The sequence below is a fragment of the Thermobia domestica genome, unplaced genomic scaffold, assembly GCF_964235325.1.
Source record: "Thermobia domestica unplaced genomic scaffold, izTheDome1.hap1.1 HAP1_SCAFFOLD_2081, whole genome shotgun sequence".
Taxonomy (NCBI): Eukaryota; Metazoa; Arthropoda; class Insecta; order Zygentoma; family Lepismatidae; genus Thermobia; species Thermobia domestica.
The window spans coordinates 467-9,213 of NW_027657785.1; the positions used below are offsets into that span (position 1 = coordinate 467).

Below are 8,747 nucleotides of genomic sequence, written 5' to 3' on the forward strand. Positions count from 1 at the left end.
GTACTACCGACAAGGTGGTATCTTCCAACATTGAAGTTCAATAAACCCCAAATGTGTCGGATATAGTATTTGATTTCTTGTCTCATTGTTTGCGTCAGAGATGTCTTCTCAAGTTAGGATTTACGATACATACAGGATGAGTTGTATATATTGTTGCTGCCAGCTCTATATTAATCCCATATTTGTAAACGAATAAAAACAGTATTCTAATTATAACAATGTGCTCACAATTAATTTTATTCTTAATTGTTATACGTATTGTTGATTAAAAATGAAAATGTTGCTAAGTGAATTTTATTAATATTTTCTGTTGCGTGATATAGGAAGTGAGTGAAATATTGGAGGAATATAGTGTGCGTAGCAGATGATGTGCAGTGGCTTTGGATCGCCTGTGATAAGGTAAGGCATTTGCTATTTTAATTAACACATTTTATATACTGTAATCCTAATTATTTTTATGTGAATGTGCTTACTACTTGTGTATTCAGTGGGACCGATGTTTTAATATGTATGGTCAAGCAGTGTCGAGCCTGGTCAGTGTGTGGATAGGTGACCATTTTTTGTAAATCGATAACATTTAACTTTGTAAACACGGATGAAGTAGAAGTATATTTATTTTATTTTTTACCTCAAATATGTAGGACACTTCTCCTTTGTACATCAATTATTATTATTAGTTCAACTTGTTTACAAGTTAAATGAAAAGAATAGTCGTTATCGTGTGATGATTGTGCTCATTAGGCTAAAGAAGACTCGTGATAAGAAAGAAAAGAAGAACGGTGCTCAAGTTTCGTCACAGCATATTCTCAAAAATTTACAGGCAAAATTCAGTGTTCTGCATGAAAAGGCATATTTGTACGAAAAAAAAAAAAAATTCTGCAGACGACAGAATTAAATAAAGTAATACACATGTATTTTAGAGTTACTGGTGTAAAATCATTACAAGTGCTTTGCCAGGTGGCCAATAAAAAGCACGAATACTATTTAAGGGAGCCAAAACAGGAGAAAGCTGGGGGCCTGAGCGATAGCAAGAATGTGCGTCCAAAGTGAACAGGAGCGAAGGCGACGCGGGTATACGTATAAGCAAGGGTAGTGGAAACCAGTTAGTTTTCGAGTTTCAATAGCACTTGTCATGCATCCATACTAGTAGCGCCCCGCTTGTAAACATTAAGTACACTATGCAAGAATACACCGCCGGTGGAAAATAGTACCTAATACAGTTATCTTTCATATATACTGACTTATTTTACAGTAGTAACCCAACACTAGTAAACGTAAAATAAAAGTGTATAACTTTATATTTAATTCTATCGCCTGGCTTAGTTTTTCACCTGTAAGATGTACTTATTTAGAGCAAGTTTCTTAACTAGCAAATTAAACCGAGAACCACAGCAACCATATATATATTCTTATGATGTACTTTTCTTTGAGTGGTGTTCTCTGTCTATTCAATAACATTTTCTCAGTTTAATGCTAGCAAAAAACAAAACAAAATCAAAGTGTTTCTATATAAATTTAGTTCACCGTGTTGTAATATCACATGGAATTGAAAAACGAATAGTCGAACCTCTGCTATCTCGATCAAACTTCTCAGGATGATATACTGACTTACCGCAGAAGTTCGACTGAATACGTTTCTCAGTTCCATGGGAGAACCTGGAGAAGCAAAAGCCTGCGCAACGGAAAATACTAAATAAACTTGTAGAGCAGGTCAAGATGTATCATCATGCCAAGTTTCATTCAGATCAGAGAAGTTTGGCTGCAGCCATTTTCATTACAAAGCACAAAATGGATGGTCCCTAACCTCGAGAATCTTCACAATTGTCGACGAGTTGAACTGCACTCATCTGATCAAAATCAAACTTAAAATGGCAGTTCACTTTCAACTGTTAAATAATATGATATGCAGGCTTCTGCTTTCCTAGTTACAGTCTATCCACTGTGGTATGCATATTAGTAGAAATGTGAGAGTGCATATTTATTAAAGATTTGCTTCAAAAAGCGATGAAAGACATAGGCATTCCCGCGGGCGGTGATAACAAGATGCCGGAAAACGAACAAGCAGAAAGAATATGGGCTGAAGAAGTGTAAACGACGACGCGGCGGCCCGTAAAGGTGTTGCCGTCCTATTAAATGAATAATATCAAAAGAAAGAAAAAAAAAGTAAAAAATTTCGCGCTCGTAATCAAGACAGAAAGCAACTAAAGGAAATCTTTGTTTTACGTCCCACGTTATGCCGCTTAGGCTAAAAGAGGCGCTGATTATGAGAAATGATTGAAATGGTGGTGGAATGAAGAAAGTGGGAGGAAACGGGAGAACCCCGCGGTAACCCACCGCACATAGTTTTTGTCCACCATAAAGTTAACTTGGCGGGGGCTCAAGACAGAAAGACGGTTGGAAAAACAAATAAACGATGTTCCATCCCGTAAAAATGTTGGCGACCTATGAAATCAATATTTTTTCTTAAAGAAAAAAAAAAGAATTAAAAAGAGAAAAAAAGGTCAAAATTTCGCGCTCGCTTCGCTCGCGATCAGCAGAGAAAAGAGGACGTGACGCACCCCTAAAAGTGTTGGCGACCGATTGAATAAATATTGTGGGTAAAAAAAAAAAAAAAAAGTCAAAAATTTCGCGCTCGCTTCGCTCGCGATCAGCACAGAAAGAAGGACGTGACGCGCCCCTAAAGGTGTTGGCAACCGATTCAATACATATTGTCGGTAAAAAAAAAAAAAAAAAAAAACGCTCGCTTCGCTCGCGATCGACATGAAAAAGGCAACGACGTGACGCCCCGTAAAATTGTCGGCGACCTATTCAATCAATATATTCGGTTGAAAAACAAAGTCAAAAGTTTCCCAATCGCTTCCCTGCCGATCGACATAAAAAAAAAGGCAACCCCTTCACCTCTCCTTATGCATTCATCAGTAAACATACAACCATAGATCACAATACCACTCACATCACCTATCAGTTCTCCACGTCCATCAAGATCCAATCATCGCCCTGGCCCTTTATGATGATACACAACATTACATGTTATTGTGTGCATTGCCCCGCGTTACAATACATGACCAAAAAAAAAAGAGAAAAAGAGCTGCACTGCCTTCAGTGTAGACATGTTCGTATTCGTAGAAAATGATTTTAGGTACACGATAGTACAGTAATCTATCTTCACATGCTTCAGATGTGAACGATACCTACACATGAAGAGGGCTCCCGAGGTTTCCTTTTCCAATAGGATGGAGCTCCACCACACTTGCAGAATGACGAGAAGTTATGTTAATAAATATATCCCAGAGTGTTTCGTAACTCGCCCTTGGTCCTAATGATGAAGCGTTCTTCAGATGGCCCCGATGTCTCCACACATGATACTATGCGACTTCTTTTCACGAGGCTCTCAAAGATCACGTTTGTGTCCTAACATTCTCTGCAGATATGACACAGCTGCGATAGCGGATCACAGAAGCCTTTCCTCTCCTTACAAGAGACGTGTTCATTCGAGCATGGGAGTAATTCGACTATCGATCAAATATCTCCCGTGTCACGATAGTAGTCACTTTCAATTCTTCTAACGAAGGTAAGAAAAAATGCTATACAAACTTCCTTTCGGTATATAAAGGATTAGGGGCCCAGAGAATATTTTCTTTCAAGAGGATACATTCTTTTTCGAACACCCTGTATATAGATCCTCTAATTATAACTGCAAACAAAATGTTGATTTTGCAATTGCTTCCATGAGAGAAAATTCTGTGCACTTTCTTTCTGAAGGGCCGGGCCTAAACGTTTTCCTTAATCATTAAATTTAGTAGTTATCTACAATTACATAGTTTTCCATTGTTCTCAAAATAAAGATTTTCTCTATGAATTGTTGAATGTTGCTAGGGATATTGAAGTAATTCTTTTTAGTGTTTTTTTCTTTACAATAATGTACTGAACGCCTGCATTAAGGAAGTTCGTGTGTCCATCTTGCAAAATGTTTCGTCTTTTTTCATGCCCACTAAGATAAATATTCATTTTGCTCTTTTCTCCGTATGCAAACCACATTTCTTAAAGGCAACATTTTCATACAAATGTAGTACTAAAAACTTCTAATTGGCAACATCTGGGCTGCGAAGAGGAAAAAGAAAGAAATCTCGTACGTATTCGCGCGCAATTCGGAATTAGCCAATGAAAAGCACAAAAGCGGCCACCATCTCTCTCTCTTTCTTATTAACGGTTTTGTACTTTCTGCAGTTCTATCAGTGCTGCTAACCTCTTACTATATCATTGAATATGTATGTTTATATATATATATATATATATATATATATATATATATATATATATATATATATATATATATATATAATATATATATATATATATATATATATATATATATATATATATTTTACAAAAAATCATACTACTACGGAATAATATTAAATGCCTGTAAACCCTCATTTCTGTTTGCACTTTCTGTTACACTACCTTCCCCGAACTTCTTTCAAGTTATTAAGTGCAGAACGGGGAGTTATACATATTTACTTGCGCTTTCACAATATCTGCACATTGTGTAATAATAGGAGACGTATAAAATAAAACTATATACTAATACGTATATATATATATATATATATATATATATATATATATATAATATATATATATATATATATATATATACAGTACACATTCCACTATCCGAGGCTTTCCTTTTCTTTTCTTGCTGACGATAAATTACGCTCTTAGAAATGTTGTCTGAAAACAATAAGAATATGTGCAAAAAATACAATCAGAGGTAGAGGTCTTTAACAGGAACTAAGCAAGGGAGTTGAAAAATTTTTTATGCATGTAAAAAATATAGACATGAACCAACTTGTGAAATAAAAAGACCAGAAAACTACTCTTTCTAAATTATGTGTAAACTTTTTACCGAAAACGAAAGTTGCACGAAAGACTTTTTGTCCCTTTTTTGGCCTCCGGTGCTTGGGGTCCCTGGTTCAATCCCAGCTCGTGCCGTGTGAACTTTGTCGTGCATAAAGACCGTGCTCATGGGTTTTCTCGGGTTTCTCCCGTTTCCTCCCACTTTCTTCATTCAGTACTCATCATCACCGTCTCCTTTAGCGTAACCGGTATAAGTATGCGACGTAAATCTAAAGATTTCATTTCATTTCCCTTTTCTGCTCATACTGCTGATTATGCGCGATTATGCCAACATCCAACTCCGCGGATAATCGTGCGATTACTGTATATACAACTAATACAGATACGTAATTACATTATCAGTTACAGTATCGGTTTTTATTTACTAATTTGCCTCACTTTATTTGCATCCCTGCAGTAAATAATTCTTATCGATAATAGTTAAAATGTATATTACATTTTAGTGCTTCACGACTGAATGATCATCTGCCTTACGTTATCTCGCAGCTGAAGAGGATGCTACACTGAAAACTACCTTGCGTTATAAAGGGTAAGTGAAACATATCTTAAAAATATCTTTCATACATTTCATTGTGTACATTAAAGAATGTAAGTTTGCCTTTTTCCTGTAATCAATACTTAATAAAGGATTTATTTTTATTTATTTATATACAATTTCATACGTGGTTCGTGATAGTAAACTCGATAGGACATAGTGGCACTATGAACATCCGAATCACTCATCATTCGAACATTCAAATATTTATTCGAATATTAGTATATTCCAAGTAATGTTAACGACGTTAATATGCTTGCCTTTATAGTTAATAATGTCAATTCTTACTTAAAACATACTTCCTTAACAGGACATTGAAGAAAAGGTAGTTGCCAACGGCCATACCATGCTGAATATACCGGTTCTCGTCCGATCACCGAAGTCAAGCAGCATCGGGCCTGGTCAGTACTTGGATGGGTGACCGCCTGGGAACACCAGGTGCTGTTGGCATCTCTTTTTCAAATTTCATTATCCTTCAAGTACGAAAATACTAGAAACATTAATTTTATAGTACTTTCAAGAGATAATTTATCAACATTATTTCATAGCGATTAATCGATATTCTAAGCGTTATACCCACTATTTCTTACACTAACAGCCTGTTTATTTGCACGGCACATTAAAATAACCTGATTTCCGATCCGTGTGCACCTACTACTATACTTAACACGGAATGTATTACCACTTTTTAAAAGTAAATTATTATGACTAAGTGTAGATCTCCGGCGAGTAAATGCCTTTCGTATACAAGCACGACACATCTCCGCTATGTGCTTTACTTTTTACTAACAGCATATAGAAATTGGATTTCAAGGTGTTTCTACATAACAGAATGAAGCAAATTTCGTGATTTAACTCTTTCGAATAATGTGTTGGTCCTGACAAGGACCGTTTGAAATGAAAAATCTTGAAGAAGATTTTTACTTAGAGCTTGTGTACTTGGTAACAGCCTTCGTACCCTCACTTACAGCGTGCTTGGCAAGTTCACCAGGCAAAAGAAGGCGCACAGCTGTTTGGATTTCCCGGCTGGTGATAGTTGACCGCTTATTGTAATGGGCCAAACGAGAAGCTTCAGCAGCAATACGCTCGAAGATGTCATTAACAAAGCTGTTCATGATACTCATAGCTTTGCTAGATATGCCAGTGTCAGGATGCACTTGCTTCAAAACTTTGTAGATGTAAATGGCATAGCTCTCCTTCCTCCTCCTCTTCTTCTTCTTATCTCCCTTGGAGATATTCTTTTGGGCTTTACCAGCCTTCTTTGCAGCCTTTCCGCTAGTTTTTGGTGGCATGATGACTCACTCGTTCAGCAAAATTAGATGTGTCCGCCGATTTATCGACTTCATTTAAATTACAGTACGTGTTTCAATTCGCGCCAACTGCCTTGCTTTTCATTTGATGCACTCGGGTGCACGCTTGAAGTAGTAACAAAACTGACTTGATTCATGGGAGGCCGCAATTTTTCCTCTCATCTTATTACGAAAGAATATTGAACAATGTCTGGTCGCGGCAAAGGTGGAAAAGTCAAGGGAAAGAGCAAGTCCCGCTCCAGCAGGGCTGGCCTTCAATTCCCAGTAGGCAGAATCCATCGTCTTTTGCGAAAGGGTAACTATGCCGAACGAGTTGGTGCTGGCGCTCCCGTGTATTTGGCTGCAGTCATGGAATACCTGGCAGCTGAAGTTCTTGAGTTGGCAGGCAACGCTGCTCGTGACAACAAGAAGACTAGGATTATTCCACGTCATCTGCAGTTAGCTATCCGTAACGACGAGGAATTAAACAAGTTGTTGTCTGGAGTTACAATCGCTCAGGGTGGTGTTTTGCCCAACATTCAAGCTGTACTTCTGCCCAAGAAAACTGAGAAGAAGGCATAAATGTAAGACCTATATCTCATACAAATCGGCCCTTATGAGGGCCACAAACCCCTTTATAGAGGAGATTTACGATTGAAATGAATTGTTTTCGATATACAGACTCATCAAAAGTGTCTGAGATAGTTGCTTAGTTTCATTCGAAATTCTCGCTGCTATTCGATTAATTAGTATATGTGTAGTCGTCGATCGTAATTGAAGCCCATAGGAAGTCACACTAACTTTAGAATACTCCAAACAGCGATGTGCTTAGTTCCCACTACATTATTAATTATAAGATCATTACCTTTTGTATTGTCGCTAGCTACATTTTTTTGATATTTGCGTACATCGGGCTCATATTACCCAGAGGACAGGACAGTCGAGCCCAGATTCTCAGCAATGGAAGAAAACCTCATACCACATATTCTCATGTACTTCATGCTAGACAAAGGAATTTCCAACATTCTTAAAGCACTCATGTTTCTCTCTTGCGTTGGCTTGGCTGAAATTACTCTGTTCAATATGTTCTCGACATTTATTATTGTTCATTACTATGCCCCAATGACATCATGAACAGAGCGGATCAGAAAACTTTCCTAAATTTCTTTTGCAACATAGTAATGACATTAAATGCACACTTAAGTACGATTTATTCTTTGCAAGGTCGATATTCATATTTGTGTGATATGTGTTATATGTATATGGTTTGTAATACGCAACTACTCTTATTCTCTGATCTCAGAACTCATTTGCTACTGTGCCCAACGAGCGAGCCTAGGTTTCTTGTAACTACTGCCTTTCTTTAGTAAATAATGTGAAGTATACAATGCATTAACCTACATCTCATATTTGTATTACTCTTTATTTTAGTAACCCGCTACGAAGTGTCATTAATTTACATGTAAATCACAATAGACACTACCGCAAAAGAAAGAAATCGAACCCAAGACCACGTAAACAAGATAAAGGACAAGATTCAGGTTTCTAACGCATTATTCGCCCCTCACAGCACAGTATAGAAGTTGTATAAGCCTCTATACGTACATCCTACTGTCAGAACAGAAATTCCGACTTGCGTTTCGCATCTCTCATGCTCGCTACTTCCAACAAATCGCCAATTTCCAACCAGAACCCCTTCTCCAGCATTAATACTGCTACATGATATGAATACGTATACATGAACGTACATAATGTAAAAAAAAACGTATGATTTTCTCAAATTAATCTCTCTACGTCTGTAATTTAGTGTGCATCAAAAGGCTTTAATGTAGTTACACGAATTCTTATAATCTAACAGAAAATCGCACAAAGTAAATCTTTCCCTTTATATAAATTTGTTGGCTCTGAAAAGAGCCGTTTATGCCAATTTTATATCCAAAATAGGAGGAACCCCAACTTAACCTCCGAAACCGTACAGGGTTCTTCCTTGCCTCTTCAAGGCA

General features: G+C 37.1%; 1 non-coding gene across 1 annotated transcript; it reads left to right on the forward strand.

Moving 5' to 3' along the window:
• Positions 1–5,786: 5,786 nt before the first annotated feature.
• Positions 5,787–5,905, forward strand: LOC145678212 (5S ribosomal RNA). The gene has a single exon (XR_014130304.1). It is a non-coding gene; the product is annotated as a 5S ribosomal RNA (ribosomal RNA).
• Positions 5,906–8,747: the final 2,842 nt, after the last annotated feature.